The sequence below is a fragment of the Alexandromys fortis genome, unplaced genomic scaffold (assembly GCF_014885135.2).
Source record: "Alexandromys fortis isolate MF-2015 unplaced genomic scaffold, M_Fortis_MF-2015_v1.1 scaffold_0, whole genome shotgun sequence".
In the NCBI taxonomy this organism is placed as follows: Eukaryota; Metazoa; Chordata; class Mammalia; order Rodentia; family Cricetidae; genus Alexandromys; species Alexandromys fortis.
Genome location: NW_026067949.1, coordinates 10819431 through 10829761, shown reverse-complemented (window position 1 = coordinate 10829761; position 10331 = coordinate 10819431).

Genomic DNA, 10331 nt, shown 5'->3' with positions numbered 1-10331 from the left:
TTCTGCTGTTTGTAGTTTAAACCACTCATGTTGTAGCACTTTGTTACAGTAGCTCTTGAAGACTGAGCAGCTACCTAAGAAGGACACAGTGAGATGTGTATTCACAGAGTGTCCATTTAAGGTGAGTAATTCCGGCTAAGAACCAGATCCCTGGAGTCCACCAGCATCAGGCCATAGATTAGAAGACAACAGGAAATTCTAACCTTAGAGAACTATTCATAAAGATGGTAATTATAAAATAAAAATATTTCAGGTAAGTCCTAATCTAGCTGTCAGTAGTTTAAAAGCACTAAAAATGACTTTTTTTTTTCTACAGCTAGGAAGAAAGATAAGGATTCAGGCATGTCATTATTTACTATAGGGCTAGTAGCCATGCAGAAGAGTGTTTTAATGGTGGCAAAACTACCTTTGCTTTGTAACCTATGAAATGTATTTATCAAAACATTAAAATGTTTTATTATTAAAGACAGATATGGACGTTAAAAATGTAACAAATCTAATATTTATTACCCTCTAATTTAAACATTGCAAGATTTTTTTTTTTATTTTCAAGACAGAGAACTGTAGAATTGGTGCCTGTCCTGGAACTAGCTCATGTAGACCATGCTGGCCTTGAACTCACAGAGATCTGCCTGCCTCTGCCTCCCGAATGCTGGGATTAAAGTGTAACATGGGGGCCTGCTAGTTGGGCTTTCTGTCCTGTCCAGTGCCCACAGCTGGTAAGCCCCAAAGAAAGTCACACAGAGAATCTGTATTAATTATAAATAGCTTGGCCCATTAGCTCAGGCTTCTTATTAGCTCTTGTAGCTTATATTAACCCATTGTTCTTATCTATGTTAGCCACATGGCTCAGTAGCTTTTTCAGCAGGGAGGTCACATCTTGTTTCTTAGGTGGTCTAGACAGGACTGGGAGGAATGGGCTTCCTCCTTCCCAGAATTCTCTTGTTCTCCTTGCCCCACCTCTACTTCCTGTCTGGTTGACCTGCTTATACTGCCTGGCCAATCAGCATTTATTAAAACATGATAGACAGAATACAGAGAATTCTCCCGCACCACTTCCCCCTCTTTTTTTTTTTTAACAAAGGAAAATATCCATGGTCCATTTTTTGGAAATGTGAGCATAGTATTCCAGGCTACTTCCAGTTGGTTGGGGACACTGACAATCTTATGGGGACCTAAAAAATTTAGAATTCTGATCAAGTCCTGACTGGAGTATCCTGTGAGTCTTGATCATCTCAGGCAGCAGTCTTGAACCTGTTCTGGATGAAGAACTCAGACATCTGGGCCATCTGTTCCTGCCGTAGATTTCTCAGGTGGTCTTCCTTGATCAAACTTGATTGTTCTTAACGTTGAATAAATCCAGAGCCTCTCGTTTTCTGTGGAAACAAAAGCAAACCCTCTTCTCCAAGGTAACATGCCTTTTGACTTCAATTTTGAAGTCAAGGTATTTTCAAAATATCTATCTTGGATTAATTCAGCAGCATTTATAAGTAAATATCTTTTAGAAGCTGTTGCTCCTTCCTCAACATTCAAACAATTCAAAGAGAGCATAATAACATATAGCATCAAGTTTCTCTGTTTATTTTCCATCTTTATGTGGCTTTATTTTAAACTCTATTTTGTTTATTTTTAATTTTTAACTTTTGGCTTTTTGAGACAGGTTCTCTGTGTAGTTTTTTCCTGGAACTAACTCTGTAGACCAGGCTGTCCTTGAACTCACAGAGGTCTGTCTGCCTCTGCCTCCCAGGCATTGGGATTAAAGGTGTGTGCCACCACATCCAACTACTCTTTCTTTCTTTTATATTTTAAGGAATTTAAACTTTAGTGTGCATATATTTTTAAAACATTGTAAAACATTTAGAGGTTTCCTTCCTCTTTGAATCCCTCTTTACTGTATATCTCTCTTTTTCTGACCACACGGGTCCTTTATTTACCAAGCAATATGGGTAGGATTAAAGCCATGGCTTTGAGGACTGCATCCAGCCCATTCCTTGGCTTTCTGCAATTCCAGCCTCATGACAGAGATACAGGCTATAGCCAGCTTTATTGCCACAACTCTATGGCCATTCAAGGTCCCCGCCAGCAAACAACCTGCAGCAGTATGCTCACAAACCACTCTCAAATGATCTGTAGTCGGACCGCCTGCCTGAAAGAGTCAGAGTTTGCCCTGGCAGGATGGCCCAGAGAGCTGGCATTTTAAAACAGTGTAGCTTTTTTCCTGCTATGGCTAAAAACTAAAAAGCTTACATCCAGATTTTTATCAACACTGTTAAGTGTTTCATGGTAGGACCATTTAAAAAAAGCTGCAAGGCTTCATAGCTAAAGCTGAGTCAGGAAGCCTCTCTTAAATGAGAGCACTTGCCTCTAGCAAGCAGAGCAGACCCAAGAAATTGCTGCTACCAAGAAGCCATGCTTTAAGCTAATCTTTCCCAAGCTTTCTCAGGCTTTCTGTGGATGTAGTTATCCACATGGGTGCCATTCTGTAGCATTAAAGGCATGCACCACTACCGGCCAGCCATTGGAAAGATTTTTTTTAATTTATTATTTATTTATTTATTAAAGATTTCTGTCTCCTCCCCGCCACCGCCTCCCATTTCCCTCCCCCTCTCCCAATCAACTCTCCCTCTCTTGTCAGCCTGAAGAGCAGTCAGGGTTCCCTGCCCTGTGGGGAGTCCAAGGACCTCCCACCTCCTTCCAGATCTAGTAAGGTGAACATCCAAACAGCCTAGGCTCCCACAAAGCCAGTATGTGCAGTAGGATCAAAACCCAGTGCCATTGTTCTTGACTTCTCAGCAGTCCTCATTGTCCGCTATGTTCAGCAAGTCCAGTTTTATCCCATGCTTTTTTAGATCCAGCCCAGCTGGCCTTGGTCAGTTCCCGATAGAACATCCCCATTGTCTCAGTGTGTGGGTTCACCCCTCATGGTCCTGAGTTCCTTGCTATTGCTCTCTCTCCTTCTGCTCCTGATTTGGACCTTGGGGTTTCATCCTCCTGGATATTAACCTTCATCAGGTGATGAAAGGAGACAGAGACAGAGTCCCACATTGGAGCATTGGAAAGATTTTTGAAATGTTTTTTTTTTTCTTTGTTTCATGATTAGATTGAACATTACTTCCCTCTGGTTGGATAACTTGAAATGTGGAATTGCCATCTTTTATATGCCTTGGCAAATGACTACCCAGCTTCCTAAGTGTGGATCCCCTTCCCAAGCCAGATCTTTTGTATTTTCAATGTCATGAAACCATTTCTGAATTAATTTAGTGTGAAGATTCTGTCAAATTTTATCCCAATATTTTACTATTTTTGCCACGACCACTTTCTTTGTCCCTGATGATAAGTTCATTTCCTGTAATTTTTCTTTTTGCCTTCATATCTTGGGCCTCCAAAGGGTTTTAGTTTTACACACTTAGACATTTATTTTGTCCTTAGCATTTGATTCTTTTTTACTTCTAATGATCTCACATTTTGATTTCTTTGTTCTTCTTTTGCTTTGTTGTACAGCTATGTCCTTCAGGTATGTATTACAGTAAAATGCCAAATGCCAAGAATGGAATGCTTATGTCTTTTAAAACCCATATGCCCAAACCTAAATACTCAGGGTAATGAAATTTGAGGATTATGATGACATTGGAAGTGATGCGATCATGGCACAGATCTTTTGTGAGTGCTTTCTGTGTCCTTGTAAGAGATCACTCAGATATAAAATCTTTTTCTGCAACAAGCATGAGGATTCCAGAAGAAAGAGCTATACACATATGAGAAGGAAAGCTCTGATCAAATATTAGATGAACATGCAGCTTAACCTTGGACTTCCCTCACTCAATAAACCTGAGGACAACAGCTCTGTGGTTTAAGCCATTCAGGCTATGGTATTGTATTCTGGCAGTCTACCAAGACAGCCCCTTCATTAATGAGATTCACTGAGGCAAGACAATAGCATTCTTTGCATCTTCAGGTAAACTGACCAACCATATGCACAGGAACAATCACTAGAAAAATGTGAAAAATGTGAAATGATTGGTCAGAGATCATTACGCACATTTGTTAGTTATAGAATGATTTGTAGACTGAAAAGCATGGATGCTGATCTGTTCTACAATTACTTGTGGTTAATGTGCCATGATAACTGAAATTTGAACCTTGTGAGGGAGAATTTTCTTTTTTTGTTTGCTTCTTATTTATCCTTCTTACAAACCTCTTATATACTCCACCCTGCTCTCTAAATTCATGGTATCTTTTCAATTAATTGTTATTGCAAGCATATAAGTCGTTGTATAGAAGTATATAGTCTAAAATATAACCCATTCCGTCCATATAATGTTATTTGATTGTATGTTTTCAGAGCTGATTGTTTGACACTTTACAGCTAATTGGTGTGTTCTTCCCTTGAGAACAACATCTCCTGCTCCCAGCTTTACTCAGTTGCCCATGTTCCTTTTTGTAAGGGATGAGGCCTCCTAGACTTTTTACCACCGGGCTTGACATGTTCCTTGGGGTCATCCTTGTCCAGCTCATATTTGGGTGATCTTGATTGAGACTTTACTACTAGATTTTCTGTTTACCACTCTTGTTGGTAGTATGAACCTATTATAACAGGGCTTAAAAATGAGGCAGACTAAAGTCTCATACAATAGCCAACATTATTTAGAACATCACACAATTTATACTCCAAGGATTAAGAAGAGTCATCAGGGTAAAATATACAATCACAATGACAAGCTACATTGACAAAAACGTGTTCTTCCTAAAGGCATATGAATAGCAACAGCTGAAGTAAACTCATTTCTATCTTCTGCATCTGGGAGGAACATGATAACACATTCTACGAACAATTCTATGTATTAAGAAACTGAGGTCACAAGACTCTTGTCTTTTTCTTGGAGTTTTCTCACAAACACTAAGAATTCTGCAATGTTCCCTGTGCCTTATTATGGGTAGGGGTGTTTTGTAGACATATCCTTTGTGACTGGACTCTTCAACTCTGCATTTTGATTGTTATGGTTTTCTGTTATGGTCTGTGTCATATGCAAAGAGAAGTTATCTGATTAGATGTAAAATCACACTCAATTAAGCATAAGGACAAATGTTTGTAGACAATTGTTAAGTATCATGCCGGTTTAAAAAACTGTTGTAGATTCCATGATGCTTCCCCCAGAGCCAACGACCACCTAACAAAACTTGCAATATCAGACATTCGAATCCCTTTTCTAAGTTGCTGGTCAGGACTGTTTAAATGACTCTGAAAACATACAGGCTATTGCTGTTGCCCTTGTTAACCACCTGCCCCAGGGGTGGAAGGTAAGTTCTTATTGCTGAAGACACCATGCACTTGGGGAATAGTGCGCTAAGGTCTCTAAGCTTGAATTGACCTGAATTCACTCTCCCTGGAGCCTAGTTTTTTGTTGTTGTTGTTGTTGTTATAAACTGATTGGCCCATTAGCTCAGGCTTTTTTATTAACTCCTATAAGTTATATTAGCCCATTATTCTTGTCTATGTTAGCCACATGGCTCAGTACCTTTTTCGGCGAGGCAGTCACATCAAAAAGTATCACACAAGCTTCAAGTGATGGAAAGCAACTGACAGTCTCACCCAGTTATGACATGTATTAACCACATCAACACCAGCATGACACTATAATTCAGTGAGTACAGTGGCAGCACACATACTTTGATGGTGACCAATGGCTCCCTAACTGAACCTAATACCTACTCAACAAAAGGGATACTATGAATGATTGTTACTAGAAACCTAACTAACTATTCAGTGGTAGTGACATCATGGTTATCAAAGGAGAACTTCTTTTTTAACAATCATAATCAGAAATTGATATGGTTTTGTCCCAATAATGTGATGATTAATTCCATACAATATATTTTCAGAGTTATGCACTGAGGAATAAAGTAAGAAGAAAAAAGAAATGTGGAAGGCAGTGGTCCTCAAAGTTGGGTAATCACAGTAGAAAAATCAACATTTTCTGAAAACTTTTTAGAAGCATAGAACCAAACTCAAGCAGATGAACAGAATCAACTTGCTAGTAGGGACTGAGCTAACTGTTTTAATGTTTCTAGGCAGTTCTCATTCTGAAACTTACTGATATAGGTAATATAAAATAGGATATTTTGAAGGAAAGTAAAGTTAGAATAGGGGTATAATTCAACAAAAGAGTTCAGAAAATAAATTCATTAATATTTTGTGATACAGGATTATCTCTTGTGATGTGCTTATATATAAATCGGATTATAAAAGTTTACATCAACTATATATACAAACCAATAGGATGATGGGCTACATCTTCTTTAATCCATGTTGTTGACACTATGGAAGAGCTTGTTTAACAGGAAGAATAAACTTAGAGGTGACAAGTGTCCTCACTCTCTAATTGGCAGTGCAAATTTTTAAGCTCGGCTCATTTTGCCTCAGAATTTCATGCTTCTTAAATTCTATTACATTGTTATAGTCTCCAAGAATCCTCATACAATAATTAAGGGCTTACATATGGGTTTAGTTTCAAATGCTGCCAATAATGAGTGTGTGTATGTGTGTTTTGTGTTCTTCTAAATCCTACCACCTTCTTCACATTGTGACTTGAAGGGTTTAAAGAGAAAATGAAGGTAAATGAGAAATGAAGGTAAAGTCTGCAGAATGAAATCTGCTTTCTGAGAATTCCACCCTGTTACATGGATTCTGGTCTCCTATTTCTTGCTAACAATTATCTAATTATTTTACAACTCTAAATATTACATTTTAATTATTTACTATGATGATAAAAACTTTGATTTACTGACTGGCAAAGCCTCAAGACCTAAAATCAGTTCAAGAATACAATAGGTACCTAATTAGAGTTTGTTGAATGATGTGTTTATTTGTTTTTTTGTTTAGGGTTTTCAAGACCCCTGATCATATCCTAATGGCTATATGTTTGCCAGTATATTTTTCCACTTCCTTTCAAGCAGGAAAAGTCTGTCTCTGTTTCTCTTAGTCCATTGTTGCTGACATAACAAAACAGCTCACAGAAAGAAGATTAGAAACACTATTTTGTTTCCAGAGTTCTTGAACTTGAGCAGTAAGTTAACGGTCATTTTATCTGCAGGTTCACTAATCAGATGAGGGAAGCATATTCCAAGGAAGTGAAGCACCATGGTCTTATATGCTAGAAGGCCAAAGCACTAGAGGGTTCACAGTCTATGAAGCATGTTCTTAATTGCACTTATGCAGTGAGGAACCCTTATCATCTCATCACTTCTGTTTATTATAAATAGTTTTTTAATGTAGTATTTTTGATTATGGTTTCCTCTCTCCCAACTCCTCCAAGATCACCCACATGTTGCTCCCCCTCCCTTCCCCCCTGTGTGTGTGTTTGTCTATCTGTCTGTCTGTTTCTGTCTTTCTGTCTCACTCTTGTGTTCTCATTGGAATACAAACAAGCTTATCACTTAACAAAAGTCTCACACATGAACAATAATAAATAACTATGAATAATGCAAGGAACACAGTAAGTCATAAAACTACATTGTAGCTACATGAAACCAAATAACAAAGCTTTTGTCATCGAGAACATAAATTAAAACTATGCAGTTAATTCCTGGATCATGCCAGTACCTCAGTCTTTTCTAGTGCTGAGATATGGCATTGATGAGCTATGATTTTTATTAGGGCATAGACTGAGCACACTGTTTTAGAGCCCATTGTATGGATATCCTAGAAGAGAGAATTTTGTGAATACGAATTTTTTTTTCAGAGCACAGAGAAATTATCATTCTGTTTTTATATATAAATAAATACTGTTGGGGCACATTCTAACTATTGTCAGCCTTGCCCTGGTGCATCCAAATGTATAGTCATTAAAGAACATGGTTGTTCTAAAATTTCAGCAGTTCAGTCTCTTAGTTCACCCACCGTTCCAAGAAGCCGTATTTGCTTCCTCATTTGAAGTCCCTGTTCAGAGTCCTCATCCTCTACAGCACAGAAAGCTTCCGTAGTATCAGAATGACTGAGACTGAGTGTGGTGTTTCACATAACGTAATAAGGAGTAAGCTTGTCTCCATCCTGTTCACGTCACTGGGGTTAACTCAATGGAAGGCAGTCCTCATACAGAAGGTCGCATTGGACAACACTAAAGGCAGCGTATTCGCACTGAAGGGTTTATAAAACATATTCAAGAAAGGAAGGAAAGACGATAACCTAAAAATACATGTATGAAAAGGTCAGAAGTTGGGATAATCAGTGGAACTTAAGGAGTGGGAAGAGAGACAGATTCGAGAAAGTGGTTCCGGACCAGCACTTTTAAAACGCCATGCCCCCACGGTGCTCTCTGCATGATGCTGAGTCTTGCAGGTTTAAAAACTTTTTCTTGCATGAATTTCAAATGCTTTGATTTGTATTTAATGACAGGGAACTTGTATATGCCACTCAGTGGAGATGGATTTGTCCGAGGCCCTGCTAAAATCAATGCATATTCACTGAAATCTCTTGTCATTGTTCTGTCGGAGAAAGCGCCGCTTCCCTTCCACCACTTGGAGATCTGGCTGGTCCCCTGTCTGTGTTTGTAACCAGCTGGGACTTTCGCTGGCTTCATTATGCCATTTATTTATCAGGAGACAGTTTTCCTGTCGTCTTTGTTTTCCTCAGTGGAAGTTATGCTGCTTTTGTTTGTGTTATAATGGAGAACAAGTCATTTCCTTTCCAACATTAGCAGGCCCATCAGTCACGCACTCTGACTTATAATTCTGAGTGCCTTTCAGCACTTCTAGGACCAAGAAAAGATGATATTGTTCTGCGCCACAACATTATGGGAGCAAGAAATTCCCTCAAGAGGCCATATAATCCAATCCTCTGACTCCAATTGAACATCGGGTTTTGAAGAGGCCATCACTTACGGATAAAATCGTCCTCTTCGCTTTATATTCACATGACATTGATGGGGACTACATTTTCTGTGAGACTAGACGAGAAAATAGCTCTCCTGAATACAAAGAATATCCCTTCTCCCTTCCACCAAATTTTACAGCTGGGCAAAGCATTCTATGAACTAATAATCTCAGTATGCCACAGTTAGAACTCAGTGTGATAGCTAAAGTCCATGGGTGCTATCTTGGTACCTTTTTCTCTCCCCTTGTAAGATAATAAATTTGCCACAATTCATCTAAAAATAATACCCATTGTCCTATACTCCCATGAGTGCAGGAGTCTGGACACAGGTGAGATTGATATTCTGGATAGGGTCTTACAGGGTTGAGGTTCAAGGAGCATGAACACTGTGACCTCTGTGACCTCTGGATTCTAGAATCTAGAAGCTCACAGTCCTCTTTAAAGCTCCTGATTGTCAGAGAATTTCAATTGAAGCCTAATATGCCCATTTCTTGCTAGACTTCACCTACAATCTGCTCTTACCTGTCTTAAAAGGTTGTCCCCCACTGTGGAGAAAGGAAATGGAACCAAGGTGTGTGTCAGTCAAAAATGAAAATGTGGTGTATATACAGTGTTGAATATTATTCAGCTACAAAAACAATGAAATTTCCTGGAAAATGGGTGAACTTGGAATGTATAATATTAAGCAAGGTAACTCAAATGCAGAAAGGAAAACTCAAATTCATCTTCTTCCTCAAAAACAGAACCTACCATGTAATATATACGTGGCTATATATAAGGAACTGTAGTATAAGTAAAGTAAGACATCTAGGAAGGTGACAAAGAGTAGTATTAATTAGAAAGACCTATGAGATGTCATATGACAAAAGACATAAAGCTAGCTTCAACTCTCATATTTTTTTGAGATGGCTAAGTCCATGAAATTATGAAAATGTAAAACCATAAGCAAAGCTCAAACACTTCAGAAAGGCTATTTTAATTGTATTGCTGTTCATTGAGAACCACACACACATTGCCTCTCAAGACAAAAAGAAGAATATATAATAGGTAGTTCAAAGTCATACTGAGTTACATATTAAGTTCCAATGTGGCATGGGTTATATGAGACTCTATTTCAATCCCTTAGTCTCTACAAAATAATCTATATCATATATAAGCTATACATATATATACATATATGTGTATATTATACATATTATACACATACACATATACACACAAAACTGCCTCATATCATTCTTACCTCTTTTAAGAACATACTTCATTAGGTCAGAAACATTTAAGACAATTTCTTCTTTTATGAACTCAGTCACCTGAATAGATACTCTAAGTACGCTTGAAAATCCCTTTATCTTTGCCTAATACAGGAATGATAGGTAGTACATTTCTGATTACAAGGGGCATGTGGGCAAGTAGAAGAACCATTTTTAGAATCTATCCTATCACAGATGGATACAAATGA